General features: G+C 33.4%; 1 pseudogene; it reads right to left on the reverse strand.

Annotated features, from left to right (window-relative positions):
- Positions 1–9,323: 9,323 nt before the first annotated feature.
- LOC124240719 (ras-related C3 botulinum toxin substrate 1-like) overlaps positions 9,324–14,600 on the reverse strand; it is a 78,876-nt pseudogene continuing 73,599 nt past the window's right edge.

Genomic DNA, 14,600 nt, shown 5'->3' on the forward strand with positions numbered 1-14,600 from the left:
GTCCCAAATAAAACAGAGGAAGATTGATGCAGATGTTAGCTCAATGACAGTCTTCCTCACACACACACACACACACACACACACACAAAGTGGACAGAAATATTAAACACCAGATATAGGTATACTCCTGTGAAGTATAAATGAAAAATGTTGAAAGAGTCTATTATATGATAGGCAATCCATAAATAGTTGCAATATTTGATTAACTTATTCTTTCAGAGGGCATATAACAAAAAAGCGTATATTAATAAAACCACTCGGAATGTAATAAACACATCTTAATAACTTAGAATTATTTTTGTATTCTGAAAATATCTAAGGATCATTCTTAGGAAAACTCATTATTACATTCTATATGTCTAACAAAGATTTTTATATAAAGAAAATTTACAGTGTTTCCTTATTATGCATTGCTAAAATGGCAGAAGCCAACATGTGTGAAACATTACTTGGAATCTTATAATTAAGATAACAAACAGGGAGATTTTTGAAGTCTAACATTTAAGAGCCAAACTTCTGTGATTTTAAAGGACAACTGGGCACAATGAAATGAATAATGTTTTTAAAAAGAAAGACATCTTTCAAGATAATATTAAGAATGTAATCTTGAACACTGAAGGATGATGATTCAGTACAGCAGTTTGGCAAAACAATCACTAACAAACAACGCAACAAATAGAACCCATAAAAATAATATATAATCCAGAGGGATTAAAACATAGTATTGTATGTTAATATTTGTAGGCACTTTTTGTTGTAATAAAACTTAAAAGATTATACTCTCCTTTACCTAAAAGAGTTTCCTGCAAGAGAAAAACAAAACAAAACAAATGATTCTTTCCTTTCCAGCTCAAGAGAAAAAGTCACAAATCAAAGTGTCATCAGCGAACTTGTAGTACTTTAATACACAGCCCATCACAGTCTTCTTAGTGTCTTAGAAAAGTATCCCAGAGGAAGAGCGTTGAAATAAAACCCTTTGAGGTGCTATACAAGAACTCTTACTGTAAATGAACCGATACCCAACGCTGCCTTTCAGGCTCCTGTCCCCATAGGAGGAGTGAAATTACTGAAGGTAGGGGTCCATCAAGGCTGACTCCGTATCTCATGGCCATCAGTGTACAACACTCCTGACACTAGAAGTCAAATTATTCAATATTAGAAATTAATAGAGAGGAATTCATTTTTTCTAAAAATCTAATTCCTTTCCCCGATACCCCTGGGTGTGTATTATTACTTTGATTGTAAAGTCATTTCCAAATAATGTCTACAGATGGACTTCTGAGTCTAATGTCAAATATAAAAATCTGAGTGTGTACGTTTGAAAGAATGGAAAACAGTTTAGAAAGATAAAGCCTCTAGAATAACGAGGTAATATTGTGCCTTTTGTAGCACATTTTATTTCCATATTAGGTAATTTTCTTATAGAGATAATTTTAACCAAAATCATGTGTGTGATTTGGCAAAGAAGGGTTGTATAATATGCCACTGATATAGAAGATGGATCAGGAAGATAATTTTACTCTTAAAAATATATAAGTTTAAAAGATCTTGGGATTTTATTAAAAAAAATTAAAGGGAAGAAAATGAAACAAAACTCACAATTTTCCAAGCTCAGATTTTCTGCAGGGGTAAATGTACGTCTGCATGTGAATTCCTTGGACTACTATATATGTATACGTATTCAGAGCTTTTCATTTTTTGGAAGTGATTTTCCAATGTACTTGTCATGTATCTCAGTTAAAATCCACAGTGAGCCTTTGAGGTCTCAACAGCATTTCCTTGCTCCTGTAACTGATTTCATGCTCTATTAAATTTATGAAAAACACCTTTCATTTTGTTCTCTTAGTTATTATAGGAAAGTTAAAAACAGAACTGTTACTATGTGTAAATAATGTAAGGCATTCAGAAAAAGTACAATATACCAACTTTCACTCCTATAAACTTATAAACAGTATTGATGAAACTTGCCACAATTTGGTCTGGATTTTGTTATGTCAAAATATGACGAATAATATGAAATATTTCTTAAGAATTTAACAAGAGTCTTATGACATATATTTTTGTTGAAAATCCACTAGTTTTCTATCAATCAGGAAACAAGTGCTTATGAGTCCACGCTCTATCAGCTTAAATTTAGGCAAGTCTGAGATTTGATACGGGTTCTTGTCATTAAAATATGTCCAATGTAAATTAATTGACTATGGCATTTAAAAAAAGACACATAGGAACATTATTTATATTTTAAAAATAAGAGAAAATAACTGCTTTCCCTTAGGAATTTTGAGGTTAAATGATTCTTCAGTACCAGACTGACCTTGCTGAGTGGCGTGCAGATGTAAGTCAGTGGCCTAACCTCAGATGGTAGAGATACTTTCCGTTTACCCAGGACAATGAGTCTCAAGGAAATGAGCGGCTCTGTAAGAAAAGGCTTGTATATACATATAGACTTGTATGTGTAGAAGACATATGGTATTTTGTGTTATAATGGGAATAAATTAATAGGAAGATAAAGCTTTTCAATCAGAAATTGACTATGTGTAAAAGTAAATTTGAATAGAGAAAAGCCAATATCATTTTATTTCAGGCTATAGTTTAAAGATATGCAAATATTCCACTTTTTATGCATTCAGGACAGAATCAGAGAGAAAATTATATTCAATGGAGATTTTGGGTAATTGGAATTGCATTCCATAAACAAGGATGTGTATTAATGTTTGGATTCTGTTTATGGTTTAATTTAAACATCCTTGGTCTGCTCAGGATACTTTCATATATATCATTAGAAAAGCTTTCAGTTTAGTTGAGGAAATACTGGTGATAAAAACACCCGTCCATGGAAGCCTTAGACTTAGAACTGTTATTTCATCTGATTTAATATGATAGGGTTCATACTTCTCATAGAAGTGCTATGATATTCTAATTCAATTTTGGTTGAATTAAGAAGATAGTTTCTGATTTGAAAAGTTCTTTAGCAACTATATAATCCTAATATCAGAAAAGTATATATTTTTAAAAGAAAAGGATGATAAACTTCTTATCATCTGAGATTTATTAATAGACAAATGAAGTGCTGTATATAACTAGGGTGGGGCTAGATATCAAAGGAACTATCAAAGTCATTTAATTACTGATCATACAAAATTAGATATCAGATATTTTTGACTTCCATAGTAATTTTCAAAGATACTCATGACTGTATTTTCACAAACATTATATTTGAGTGGAATTTTTTCTGGGCCCTTTCTCGGGTTATATTTTTTCTCATGTCATTGAAACGTCAGATTGACCTAGGTGGCATATTTAAATAATGAGAATAGGTTATGCTGATTTGATATTTATTATTTTAATTGCCCCCATATAGCACAGAGATTGAAACTCTGGTAATAGTCTCAGCCAGCCTAGATGCCACATTTAGGACAGGATGCTTACTAGCTCTGTGACTTTGGGCAAGTTATTCAAACTAATGTGAAAAAAATAGATAAATATGATAATTAAAAGAGATAGAGCTTGGTATATATCATTACTAACAGCTGTTATGGTATGTTAGATAAGAAGCAACAACAGTTTTTTGACACTCATTATAGTTAAAAAGGATTTATTGTTCTTACAGGAGAGATCTTTAAAAATTTCTTAGGAATTTCCTTTAAGTGGGTATCTGTAAGCCTACAGAGAATTATCAAGGGGTTCAACAGAAAGAATTACTGCTATTGTTGGAAAAAAAGATACAACTAAATATAGATCTTTTGTGTTAAGACTGTTTGGGTCTTAATGATGTAATCTTTTCCATCTCATAGCCCACCTGTTTCTTAGTTCCTATAATTTCATTACTTTAGTTATTATGCTACTCACAGGGTCCTTTTCCTCCTGCTGCAGCCACATTTATCCTGATAACAGATTTCCCAGTTTATTTGCCCCCATATTTTATTAGTTCTCCTTTCATTATTTTTTCAAATAACTAGTTCTGATTTTGGTAATATTGATTCTATTGTTTACAACCCATATAGGTACACACAAATTTAATTTCAGCAATTTTGTTTTCCCTTTTGATTATAAGATTTCCTATTCTCAGATTGCTATTTTTAAATTAATTTTTTATTAAATATTGCTAGTGCATTTTTTAACAAGTCAAATTGACAGACATCTGCTTTGGTCTGTGATTGAGTAACAGAGACTGTGTTACTGCCCTCCCCTGCCCACTTAAACAACTAGAAAATTGGACAAACTATGTGAAATATAGAGGGAATTGCTAAAAATTTAAAAAACTGATAAAATCAAGTATTGGAAAGAATATGGGACAATTGGAACTTTCAGAATGAGGATTATACAGCCACTTTAGAAAACATTTGGCAGTTTCCTATATTTAAAAGTTAAAATTATGCAATCCACTTCTCAGTATTTACCCCAAGGTAAATAAAACATGTGTCCATAAAATCTTTTTCTTGAATTATCATATTTGAGTTATTGAAAATAGCCTTTTGTGGGGGGCTGGCCCCGTGGCATAGTGGTTAAGTTCACGGTGCTCCGCTTCAGCAGCCTGGGTTTGTGGGTTCAAATCCCAGGCATGGCCCTACACCACTCATCCGCCATTCTGTGGCAGCAACCCACATACAAATAGAGGAAGACTGGAAACAGATGTTAGCTCAAGGCTAATCGTCCTCAGCAAAAGTAAATAAATAAATAAAATAGCCTTTTTTCTTTCAGTTATGTAAAGATATAATTGACACACAGTATTGTATAAGTTTAAGATATACTGCATAATGACTTGACATACAAAATGATTACCACAGTAAGTTTATTTAACTTACGTAATGTACAACATGATGGATATAGTTAACACTGCTGTTTGGTATATTGGAAAGTTGCTAAGAGAGCACGTCTTAAAATTTCTCATCACAAAGAAGAAAATAATTTTTTTGTAATAGTATGAGGTGATGGATGTTAGCCATTTACTTTTACATTTCCACTTAAATATTACGTACACATACATGATAGTATTCAACTTATATACTCACCATGACAAATACGCTAATATAATTAATGAATGTTCAACATTACCAGAGTTGTTAAATAATAAAAGGAATCTATCATTTCATATGTAAATAGTTGCAGTTATTAAAATAAATAATTCAGGGAAAAGACAAGGAAGAAATGCTTTATCACAAATCAATAAATTGTTATAACTATAAAATAAGTTCTTATATTGGTATAGCAAATCAACTTTTTCTATTAATATTTACATTGTCAATACTAATTTTTACTTAGTTTTATGTTGGTTCAGTCATATACATTTTACATAAAATTTTAAATTGACTTATATGTAAATTTTAGCATTTTTATAAATTGCCTAAGGCGTAGTGTTTCCCAATGAACTAGAGCTCATTCATGTATTCATTTCTGAGCACATGCAGTCATGTACTTTATATGACTTAAATAAACATGTAACTTGTAAGAAAGGTAGAAGCATAATTACAAAATGATGTTCTTGTACTGATTAGCATGAACACTTTGAGGATCAATAATGTGCAATTAAGCTTTTCGATTCCCAGTATTCTAAGGGATTACCACTAGTTTCTTTCATTAGAGCAATTAATTGGGCATTAAGTTGAAAGTGAGAGTCTTCATTAAATGATTTATTTACCAATCTTTAAAAAATGACTTGTTAATGAACTTTAATTTTTTTGTTGTTGTGTTTTGTTTTAAATCTGAGCACTTCTTGGGATTGCTGGTAGGAGAAGAAAACTATCAACTTAACATTTTTCCCATCTAATGAACCATTGTTGATTATAGTACATGTCACTATCAAATGCGTTTTTCAAAATCCAAAAAAATATAATGGCATGTAATGTTTATTTTCAAAAGAAAGAATATGCTGGTATGATGCTAAATATAAGGTCATTTGTATGAGCACTTTCGAGAAGCACCTCCACTCAGCTGAATCCATACTATCTGAGATCCTTACTGATACACATAAGGGTTGCTGCCCAAGAACGAATTCTTTTTATCTGGAGACAGTCTATACCCTTTCATTCTTATCTCTTAAGTTTTTCAGTTTTCCTCAGTTTTTTCCTCATGTCATTTTTCATTTCAGTACTGCAGCCAAGATACCATATTTCATTTAGTTATGTTTCCTTAGCATCCTCCTGGCTGAAAGAGTTTTTCACTTTCCTTATTATTGGTGACCTTGAAAGTCCTGAGGAGTACTGGTGAGATATTTTTGTAGCACGCCCTTCTATTGTAATTTGCTGATAATTTTCTCATGATTAGACTAGGATTATATGTTTCTTGGAGAATGACAGGAGAGCTAAATGCCATTTTTATCACATCATATCAAGGCTATGTACTACCAACATAATTTCTCACTGTTCATGTTGACCTTGATCACCTGGTTGAGATGGTAGGGTTTGTCAGGTTTCATCACTGTAAGATTATTCATTTTTCTCTCCCCTTCTCAATACTTTAATTTTGGAAGGAAGTCCCCATGTGTAGCCCATATTTAAGGCATGAGGAATTATGATCTCCTCCCTCAAAGGCAGAATGTCCATATAAACGTTTTGGAATTTTTCTGCATCGGAAGAAAAATTTATTTAATCAACAGTTTTTATAGGTCATTTTTTAAATCAATAGTTTATATCAGTATGGATTTAGGAATATTTATTTTATACTTTGAGTTATAATTCAATAGTATTCTTTTTCTCCAGTTGCTCAAATTGTTCCAACTTTGGCTATCAATTCTTTCAGTCAGCTCCTATATCCCTTTGACAAACCTTCATCAATGTGTTTGTGTTGTTCTTGTTGCTCTTTGTTGTTGTTTGTGAGCACTTTCTTACTTTCAGGCACTGTAAAATGCTCCAGACTCATCTTCCATTATTCCATACTAAGTTACTTATTTTAAATATTTGCTGTAGGTGCTTGGATGAATGTAATCTAAATTAACATTAGATTCTAAATTAAAAAAAAGATTTTTTTTTGTATTTTGATTGGAATGGCTTTAAATGTATAGAATAATCTAAGGAAAACTCATCACTTTTACGGTATAGAGGTGTCTCTCTGGCAGTCTGGCAGTCTTACCATTTACACAGCTCTTTTACGCTTTTCATCAAAGTTTTACAGTTTATGTGAGCATCTTTCACATTTTTTCAGATGATTTTCCAATATTATCTGATCCCCCATCCTGGGATCAGCCACTTTCCAAGGAACCCTAGTTCTTTATACAGGAGAAAGACATTAAAAACTAAGACCTGGGCATTGCTAATGGCGTGTCATCACTCATTGGTCCTCTCAGCTGACAAAGTAAAGATAAATATTTGTATGTCCTAACCTGTGTATATGCATACATCTATAAATATTCCTAAATGCAAGCATTTGTATCTATATTAAACTACACATGAGTTCCGTCACAGTGTATAATTTTTTAATACACTTTTTGCTTCACTCTGCTGATATTTGGTGACAATCTCTGTAGCTATGTTCATGAGACATATTGGTCAGTAGTTTTCCTTTCCTTTAATGTCCTCCACTGGTTATAGTACTAGGGTAATGCTTGCCTCTTAGAATGAGTTAAGATGCGTTCTGTTTTTATTTTATGGACAGTTAGCTGAGAATTGGTATCATTTTTTCTTTAAATGTTTAGTAGAATCCCCTAGTGATACCATCTGGGTCAGATGCTTCCTTTTTTGGAAGATTGTGAATTGTTGATTCAATTTCCTTAATAGATATAGGCTATTCAGATTATGTATTCACCTTATGTGAGTTTTGTTAGCTTGTGTCATTCAAGAAATTGGTCCATTTCATCCAAGTTTTCAAATTTGTGGATAGAGTTGTTAATAGAATTCTTTTATATGATGATTCAAGGATTTATTAAACCATACTTGCAAAATACACTGATAACTGCATTAGCAAAAAATCATTGTAAGAACATCCCACAATTCTGCAACTATCAGTTGTAAAAAGTTTGTTCTTGAAAGTGGGAATGGTCCAACATTGTATTCTTCCAGTTTCTAAGTTTGTTCTGAACCTTGTTAGCACTAGCACTAAGTTTTTGGAACCTCACAAACACAAAGAAACATTTTTTAGGCAAAGCAGCAATAGAAAGTGTCTGTTCATGTAGCTGAAGTAAAGAGTAGGGTCAGGATTCCTCAAGTTACAGTGTTGGTAATCTGGCAAGACGGTGATGGTAAGAAGATTCATAGTTTAAAAATAAAATATTTTACAGACTGTAAACCTTTAAAACATGATTTTTATACCTACTTTATAGAACGCTAAGGAAAGCATGTATAGTATTACCTATAAATAAAGCAATGTGAAATCAGGAATACATTTTACTAATCTACCTAGTAAAAGGTTCTACTGATTTATCAGAAAGATTTTACAATACACGGAGACGTATTGCTGAATAAGGAGGGGTTCTATAAGAAAAGCACTTACTAAATTATCAAGTACAGAAATGACCAGTTCAAAGATGAATTAAATGCCCAATTTGGGGCGAGATGGCAGGTTTAAGAAAAAGGAAAATCCTAAGATAACACTGATAATACCAACCTTTCTTCATCATCTACTGCATTTGACAGAAATTAACCTTTAAAAATTTTACCCATGACACTTTTATTCAGCTTAATTATTCCATGTCCAGTGTAGTGTAAGTTAATCACCACTTCATGCTTTGTCAAAATACTGTCTTCATCTTTTGATCACGTCAAGTGTTTCACACGCTCTAGCCCAGTACACCCACAACTAAGAGCAGCCTACTTCATTAGAGGAAACGTGTAAGATTTCTGTTCAAAATCTCACAAAAGCTAATAAACTAGTTTATAGTCATTCCATTATGGTACACAGTACATTATGTAGTGAACATTGGTTGACAAATTATTGAATGTATTAAAAAGCAACATTTCATTAAGAAGGATATTTTGCTTTACATATCTAAAACCTAGTTAGAAAGTGTCTGAATTTCCTAGTATCAGAAGCTACAGTCTTTTTAAAGACAAAAGACTTTAAAACAGTAAAGTGCTTACTGTTTGTACCACACAAAGCAACTTAATTCAGAGTATTTTGGCAACTCAATCTAAGCAAGAATAGGGGCTACTGAAAAAGAAGTCTTTAAGAAGCCTTGTCATTTTAGGGTTAAATTTTAATGGAATGTAAAGTTTGAATTCTTATAATTTAAACAAATGAAACTTTGAAATTTCTAATTAATTCTAACTGGATTTATGGAAAAATTAATCTGTGAGAAAAACGTAGCACAGAATGCAAAGTCTCCACCACTTTTAAGCAAAGTGTATAAAGGTTCTAAGAGGGTCAGGGCAAGGAAGGAGGGGCTTTGATCTTTACGACAGGAGGCATTTTCTCTCCCTCTTCTTGATGGGAGTGGGCAGAGAACTGCTATCATAGCTTCATCAAACACTGTCTTAAGGCTTTACTGTGCGATAGCCAAGCACTTCGTTATTTACAGCCCTGATCCCCTTAGCCATTGCTAAACCTTGTGGGTAATGGTGGGAGTTAGCTTCTTCTCCTACAGTTTCTTAATCATGTCTTTATCATCTCTAGGATCAAGTTTAGTTCCCACTAGGATGATGGGAGTGTTGGGATAATGGTGTCACACTTCAGGATATCACTTTGCATGGACATTTTCAAATGATGCAAGGCTCACAAGGGAAAAACAAATGAAGAATATATCTGTTTGTGGATAAGATAGGAGGCATAGTCTGTCAATCTTCTTGTCCAGCTGTATTCGGTAAACCCAGGTGGACTGGTTTTCTATCTACCATAATATTGTCAGAATAGTTGTCAAAGATGGTGGGGATGCATTTTCCAGAAAATACACTGGTTGTGTAAGTGATTAGTAGGCAAGTTTCACTTACATCTCCATCTCCTACCACCACAGTTGATGGCCTGCATCTGGGCCACTTTGGGGGTGCTGTCCTGGGTGTTGAGAAAGAAGCAGTGGACTGGTTAGTCCAAAGTCCAAAGCTTCACAGTTATACTAACTGCTATTTGCCAGGCCAGACACTTAGGGACTAGCTCCTTCCTATGTAATATTTATCTTAGAGAGTGAAAGCCCTAGACTCAGAATATCTGACTTAAAATCCTTTATTAGCTGTCAGACATTGGAAGTTGACTTTGCATCTCTGTGATAGAGTTCCCTCACTTCTCATATAGGTATAGTACAATAAATACAATTGTGAGAATAAAATAAGATTATATACGTGATGTGCTAAAAATAATGCCTTGCTTTCGGTATGTTTTCAACAGATATAACTTATAAATTTAGCACTACTAAAACTTCTCAGTTTCCCTCCCACATGGCCTGAAATGTCTATCATTATTGATCTTCTCCTGTGAATTACAAGCGATATTCCCTGGGGAGGATGGGGGGAAACAGCAATTAATTCACTTAAAGGGAAGTAGTTAATCAATTTGTAGTCACTGGTCCTTTCTGTCCTCTTCCCTTAAGGAAGGGAAGTGACATCCAAGACACAGTTACTTGGGTTTACACTGAAACCCTAGCTTTTGGGGGAACTCTGGGTAATGACTTGAGAGCTTAAATGAGATTCATTTTTCAGGAATAAATAATCAGTATGACATTTGCTAGTCAGTAACTGATTTTTTCATAATATTATATTCATCTATTCCTAGGATATCATTCTTTGATTAAATAATAATGTGAATAAATCATTTACAGTTTATTTTGTTTGAAAAGAGAGATTGTTTCTATCAGATGTAGTTTAGTTTGGAGAATGGTAAGAGTTTGGACTATCCATTACTTATGCAAAGATTTCAAAATTATAGTGAATATATACCAAGCCAGAATAGCAATTGCACACAGCTTGACCTCTTTAGAGGGCAAATGCATCACAGAAATGGTAACAAATCCATAATGTGTAAGCGTCCAAAACATCAGTTAATGCAAAAGGTATGATAATCGAGCTTCTCCAAATCAGTCAAGAAGCTGTATAATGAAATTTCTTATCATTGGTTATGCTTTGTTAAGAATGCACTTAGCATGATAAATTATTTTTCAGATATAAAATCAAGCCTGGTCAGGGTATCTGCCCTTTACTGAGGAAAAGGATTAACTTACTGCCACTTAAATAAATATGTTCTAAATATCCAGTAGTATATTAAATTGTCTGCGAACTCTTCAGAGAAAAAAAAAAGGAAATTTTAATAAAATACAACCTAAATCTTAGCCAGCTTTTCTGCAAATCTCTTAATTTTCAAAACCCTTAGTAAAAAGTATCTACTAAGATGTGTGAGTGTGACCCATTAGAATCCCAGATTAAGGTAAACTGTAACAGATCATTTTGCCTTAGAATGTGTGGTGAATTTTTGGTCAATTGGCACCAATATCCTTTCATAACAGCACCGCAATTTCTTTTTACCATAATTATTTTAAAGCCTAGTTTTCTACTTTACTCCACCGATTCCACTTTACCCTTTAGCTAAGCGGCCAGAATCAGATTCTGTTACTTGTATCCAAAGTCCCATAACTAATATAAAATCTTCCAAAATTTTTTTGTCCACATAGATTCCTATACACTATAGAAGCAAGGCAATTCTGATACAAAAAGGGGAATTTTATAAACCTGGACATTATAATAACTTCCCTAGAATATGGCAAGTTCTAGTACCTGGCATTTCTATGGTAATACACATAACAGAGGACCAGAAAAATCTTCTCTCTCCAGGATAATTTTCTCTTGATATTTCTTGATATATAACAGCAACAATAAGTTCAGTATTATAAATTCATTATATCACATTTTCTAAAGTAGACATGTTACTGCCCAGAGGGATGTGAGCAATTGCGTGGTAATCTAAAGTAACCAGTTCGGATGCTAAAATGATCTATAGGAACAACAGAAAAATGTCTGTGTGTTCACAACTTTTGCACTCTGAAGAGAAAATAGCCAAGTGCGAGATATAGGATTATTCAAAAGTTCTTCTTCTGATTTAACCCAATACTGTTTGAATCTTAAGCATATTGGGGAACTATTTAGCTCTCTGTAGCCTGAAAACCAATAGCCCTCAACTATTTCTGTTTACAGAATTAAGTAAATTACCTGGAGAAATTATAGGAAAATAGTTTTCTCTACAATTCTCTGACTGACTGACTAAAAGGGCTTGCTTAACTTCAGAAACCTATGTCATCCAGTTATCTGGATCTTACTAAAAGGTAGCATAAATGATCGAAAAAGTGTTGGCTTTGAAATTAGACTATCTAGATTGAGTCTTATTATGCAATTTAAAGTCCTGGTTTTCTCATGTGATACATGGGCATAATATGTCAGCCAAGGGAGTGTAACCGTATTGGATGCATCACAGATTCATAAATACTTGGCAGAGCTTGTGACATGAAATCATGTATAACTAGTTAACATAAAAAGATCTATTTTGCGGAATTAAAGATAAAAAGATTAAACAATTCTTGAGGCTAACAGCCAGTCCTCAATCTGAACTGTTACAGAACAAAAGCAACCATTTAATTCTTTAAATAATATATAAGGTGAGGATTTTATAATATACATGTAATATTTCTCATGACCATGGAAATTTTTATTTTTAATTATTAATTGATAGTAGTATAGTACAATTAGATAAATTCCATATTGACAGAGAATTTAGGTAGTTTCAAAAAAGTCTCAATTATAAACAATGCTGTAATTTCCATTTTTCCAAGTGACATATAACTAAATCCTCTTTCACACTTCCAAGTTTTCTGAGCTCTCTTCTTCCCACCCCTATTGTTCTCAGTCTACTTTATGTTATAGCCACTTTTGTTTGGATCACCATTTTGAAAAATCTCCTATTTTATCTCCCTGTCTCTGTTATTATATTGTTCATCATGCAACTAGCCATTTTTTGAAAAATCAAGTATATGATTATGCCACTTCCATTCTTAGTGTTCTCAATAGAATGAAACTGCCCTCACGTTAAAAATCATATCTTCAACTAACCTTTTATAAAATATAGCAAATCAAAACTAATACTGCCAGTAAATCTTAGCAGCTGCACTTTCAAATTATGTTTAGAATCAACCATCTTTTTTTTTCAGTCAAATCAACCACATGGATTTGAATGCTTTATTATCTTTGTTCCTGCATCCATCCATTTCTCACCATCACCACCGATACAGCCCGCATATAAGCCTCTCTCATCTCTCACCTGGATTTTGCAAAATTTCCAGCTTGATCTGCTTGAATTTCTTGTTCTTCAGTCAATTAACTATCACAGCAGATGAGTGTCTTCTTAAAGTTTATCAAATCATTTGCCCACCACTCAAAACTTCCACTTAAGGGGTTTAAGGGTATTAGATTAAGGGGAGCAGAATATAGACTCAAATGGGTAAAATCACTTCAAAGGTGTGCTGTCTTAGAAGTAAGGGTTTATTCAATGTGTTGATTTTAGTTCCCTCGAATGGTGTTAATAGTCTGCTAGTTTAGTTAATCAAAGCCTGGGCTCAATATTGGACTGCAGTTAATGAGTTTGAAATGACTGAATTTCTCAGGCCTACTATAGAGAAAAAAAGATCTTGGATTGTAGGAAATGGGTTTCTTATAATGAATCAATGGTAAGCAAACTTCTTAACCAGACCTGCAAATGCCTAATAGGATATTCCATTCCCCAGGCTGAGCAGGACACCAGCATCTTTGAAGACTTTTGTGATGACTCACCTTTGTAGGTCAGAGACGATATATGAATACTGCAATGAAATTTTATTCTATTTCAATAGAAATAACGTGATCCTGGAGAATTAGAGGTCAAGTTATGTTAACTATCTGAGAGATGAGCACAGTTATCACAGTAAGCCATGGGAATGGAATAATAACACCAAGTACTGTTTAATGAGAAATCTCTAGTGATGGTTAATTCATCACCGAGTTCCTAAAAATGAAATAGATAGGCACCCTGTTAAAGTGCTACTTGCTGTATAAATTTGGGGGAAAATTTAAGCATCTTAACTCAATTCACAGTAGTGGGAATTCATGGTCTATTACTTGTTTTCTAAAACTAAGCTAGTTCTCAGACCTGGGTCTCTTGACTGTGGTGGAGACTTTCTTTTTGAGGAAAGACTGCTCTTCATAGTCATATGTGTAGACTACGAGTCTTCTTTCATGTGTTCTCTATTTTCCAGGTGATTGTAAACCTGAGAAAGATAAATAGCTATACCTTTGGGGGTTATTAGATACCAACTCTGAGCTTATATTGACCCAGAGAGATTCAAAATGCCACTAAAGTCCAAGAGTGAGAATGGAGACCCAAAGAGTTAAGGGTTAAATAAAGACTTAGCCCAAGTACATCTAACAGCACTTCCAGTGCAATCACAGACCCATTGATAGTCCCTAGACTCATTAAGTGAGAGCTACTATTGTAGTAAAGTCTAAGTGGAAGCCCCAGGAAGTGGCCACACTCACTCTATCTAAGTATCTACATAGCCCATAGGTAGCACCCTCTGTCACTTTGATAATAAACTAAACGTAATGCCATCTCTTTGGGGAAACTTCAAAAATTACTGCCACCATTAAAACTGTGAGAGGAGGAGATATACTTCCTGTATTAGTCACATTGAATTTATCTAATAAGTCTCTACAAGAGTGATTTGT

This window comes from Equus quagga, chromosome 6, assembly GCF_021613505.1.
Source record: "Equus quagga isolate Etosha38 chromosome 6, UCLA_HA_Equagga_1.0, whole genome shotgun sequence".
Lineage (NCBI taxonomy): Eukaryota > Metazoa > Chordata > Mammalia > Perissodactyla > Equidae > Equus > Equus quagga.